Source organism: Cricetulus griseus, chromosome 4, assembly GCF_003668045.3.
Source record: "Cricetulus griseus strain 17A/GY chromosome 4, alternate assembly CriGri-PICRH-1.0, whole genome shotgun sequence".
Lineage (NCBI taxonomy): Eukaryota > Metazoa > Chordata > Mammalia > Rodentia > Cricetidae > Cricetulus > Cricetulus griseus.
The window spans coordinates 143,694,728-143,698,711 of NC_048597.1; the positions used below are offsets into that span (position 1 = coordinate 143,694,728).

A 3,984-nucleotide genomic window follows, 5' to 3' on the forward strand; every position below is an offset into this window, starting at 1 on the left:
TATGGTCACACATACCTGTAATTCCAGTGCTGGGGCTATGGAGACAGTCTAGCCAGTTGGTGAGCTCCATGTGCAGTGAGAGACTCTTATCTTAAAAAATAAAGTGGAGAAGAATAGAGGAGGACATCCAATGTCAATGTCTGACTTCCATATGAGCATACACACAAAAATAAAATATTATTTTCAATAGAGAAAAGCAGAAAAGAGGCCCAGGCAGTGAAGACTCAACACACGCAGACTGGATTAATAAGCTCTAATTTGTCTTATTTGCTTTGAGCATTTCCCTCTTCTCTTCCTTTTTCCCTCCCTCATTTCATTCATCCCTTCTTCCTTTCCTTTCTCCCCTCCCCCCTTCCTTCCTTCAGCTATAGCTCAAGTTCCCAGCCCATCTTCACTGCCCCTCCCTCCCAGGAGTAAACATTAACACGCATGTCGGTGCTTTCTACCGGTTTTAAGTGCTTCTTCCGACATATGCATGCACTTAGGAACAATCTGTGAAACACGTGTGCTTTGAAAGTCACAATGAATCATACTGCATACTGGGAGCTGGGGGTTGTTTGTTTTGAGATGAGTCAAGCCCAGGCTGACCTTGTACTCTTGAAATCCCTGCTTCTATCTCTTAAATAGCTGGAATTGCAGGTATGTATCACCAATTACTATTTTTTCATTTAATTTCATGTATGTAAGATGTTGAAATACGCCTTTCCAACTTGGGCCCGACAGAATGGCTCCCCCGCAAAGAAGGGTGGCGAGAAGAAGGACCATTCTGCCATCAACGAGGTGGTGACCCGAGAATACACCATCAACATTCACAAGCGCATCCATGGCGTGGGCTTAAAGAAACGAGCTCATCGGGCACTCAAAGAAATCTGGAAATTTACCATGAAGGAGTCGGGGACTCCAGATGTGTGCATTGATACCAGGCTCAATAAAGCCCTCTGGGCCAAAGGAATAAAGAATGTTCCATACCATATCCGAGTATGTTTGTCCAGAAACTGTAATGAGGATGAGGACTCACCAAACAAGCTGTACACATTGGTAACCTAGGTGCCTGTTACCACATTCAAAAATCTACAGTCAATGTGGATGAGAACTAACCTGCTGAGTGTCAAATAAAGTTAGAGAACTGAAAAAAAAAAAAAGATGCTGAAATACATTAGGGTTTGTTTTGTTTTTGTTTTTTTGGGTGGTGTGTGTGTGTGTGTGTGTTCCATCCAATCCACTACCAAGCCAGTGAGATAGCTCAGTGGGTAAAGACAGTTGCTGACAAATCCAGTTCAATCCCTGGGTCCCACATGGTAGAGTGAAAGAATTCACACTCACTCCCATAGGTTGTGCTCTGACCTCTACATAGGTGGTGGAGTGCACACAAACACTAAGTAAATAAATGCTTTAAAAAAAAAAAAAAAGCTTAGGAAAAAAAAAAAACCACTATGACAATAACAAAAGAATACAAAAGGGATAAGAGAGTAGCTAGAAGGAGAATACTTGGTTGCATTTGAAAATCCCTGGTTTGATCCCTATGACAAAGTGGGTAGGAGTGTGGGTGGGGGCACTGTGGTGTGTGCTTTGTTTTTTTTTTTTTTTTTTTTTTTTTTTTTTCATTACATTATTTCAGGTCCACAGCAACCTGGGAAAGCAAATATTACCAATCCCACTTAGATAAGGGATGGATTTCAGGAAGCTGAAAGACTCAAGACAGTGGTTTATGGCAGTGTACACTGCTTCAAAGGGGGGAAAGATGTATTTTGGTAGATCCTTTGCCTATCATGCTTGAGGTCTATGGTTCTATCCCCAACACCACAGGGTGGAGGTGGGGAAGGTTCAGGGTCTTGTCCAAGGCTAAAGACATGAAGCAGAACCTGAAGTCAAATGCTGTCCTCAATAGACAGTTTGGGCAGTACATCTCAACATACTGCCTTGCACAGTACCCTGAGTAACTCATGCTGAGAGAGAGACACAGAAACAGAGACATCAAGAGACAGAGACAGAAAAAGACAGAGTTCATATATGTGTGCACATGGAGACTGTGGCGACCGCCTCGACCAGCAAGGATAACGCAACACCGGAGCTCTTCTTGCAAGCAGTTTATTCAGGACCTTTTTCAACAGCGATCTCTCTCCCTGGGCAAGCCTCTCCCAGCCCTTAAGTAGGCATGGACCACCAACCCTGGATTGCCACATGGGCACCGTCCATAGTTCCACGCATACGCAAGCAGCTTAAGATCATCTGGCCTTAGCCATATATGGAGTTGTTTTTCTAAGAGAGCGCTCGCTTTCGGGATCGCGGAGGGCCGGAGCCAGCACCATCTTTAAGGTGCGGCTCCACGGAGCTCTCCACAGGAGACCAGAGGACAACCTGGCATCTCTCTCTCTCTCTCTCTCTCTCTCTCTCTCTCTCTCTCTCTCTCTCTCTCTCTCTCTCTCTCTCTCTCTCCCTCTCTCTCCCTCTCTCTCTCTCTCTCTCTCTCTCTCTCTCTCTCTCTCTCTCTCTCTCGCGCGCGCGCGCGCGCGCGCGCGCGCGCTTTGGAGCCTCTCCTGGCACTCACTCTATACACCAGGTTGGCCTTGTACTCACAGAGATGAGACTGCCTCTGCCTCCCGAGTGTTGGGATCAAAGGCATGTACCACCAATGCCCAGCTACAGGGACTCTTCCTGACCTGGAACTTGTCTAGCTGTGTGGCCAGTGAAACCTAGAAATTTATGTGTCTTCATTTCCCTTGAGCTGGTATTATGTGTGCATGTCACCACTACTGGCTCATCCTCAGGATTGCAAAGCAAGGCCTTCACCGACTGAGCTATCTTTGCAGCCCCTCATGACTTTTCATTTAACCCCTTTGCTTTACTAGAGAACAAAAGTGCTGGGCAGAATGACTCCTTGCTAAATAAAGGCAAGAGTCAAGAAATGAGCTGGGAGCTAGACATGGTGGCATACACTTTTAAAACTAGCATTCTGCAGGCAGATCTCTGACTTTGACACCAGTCAGAGCTACATGGTGAACCTCTGTGGTTATGTGTTGCTGTTTGTTTGTTTAAAAGTAAAAATAAAATAATAGAGGAGGAGAGGAAGAGAACAGGGGCCCTGGTCTAGCAATGCAGAGGACAGCCTCTGAAACAGCAAGAACTTGTCTCAAAAGAAAGAAAAGAAAGGAGGGAAGAAAATGAGTAACAGAAAAGCAGGGCTAGAGAAGAAAAGGGAAAGTCAGAAAGTGATGGCAGTAGTGGTTCTCACCTTTAATCCCAGCATTCATGAGGCTGAGGGAGGTGGATGGATCTCTGTGCGTTTGAGGCCAACCTGGTCTTCAGAGCTAGTTTTAGTACAGTCAGGGCTACACAAAGAAACCCTCTCTCTCTCAAAAAAAAAAAAAAAGAAAGAAAAAAAAGAAAGAAAGAAAGAAAGAAAGAAAGAGGAAAGAAATAAGAAAGAAAAAGCAATCGAAATGGAGTACAAATTAGCTGGTGCACTCTTTTTAATCCCAAACACTTGGAAGGCAGAGGCAGGCAGATTTTGGAGTTCCAAGCCAGCCTGATTTACATAGAGAGTTCCAGGATAACTGGCTATACAAAGAAATCCTGTCTTGAAAAACCAAAAGCAAAAAAGGAAGGGAGAGAGGGCAAATTAAACAAAGAGAAAATGGCCATTTGGACCAAGCATATAGAGACACAGATGTCCACAGCTTGGGAAAGACAGACCAGAGTTTATGGAGATTGAGAGTAACCTAGATGTCAGCCTGCTGTGCTCTTTCACACCCCGGCTGGCCACCCCAGGGTTAGAGAGGGGGCTGCAAGCAGCTCTTCTCATCCCCTAGGACAGTGAACCAGAACCCTGAAGCCACCAGAGATAATATTTGTAGACTGCTGAGGTCAGGAAATGAGCTCTTTTGAAAGTGTTTACTCCTTTTTGACCCAGTTTAATGAATATCCAGAATCGAGCACAGGAACAAAATGAGCCTGTGAGCTACCGTGCCACCTCTGCAGCCCTCA

General features: G+C 45.2%; 1 pseudogene; it reads left to right on the forward strand.

Moving 5' to 3' along the window:
• Positions 1-687: 687 nt before the first annotated feature.
• Positions 688-1,116, forward strand: LOC100758621 (annotated as a pseudogene).
• Positions 1,117-3,984: the final 2,868 nt, after the last annotated feature.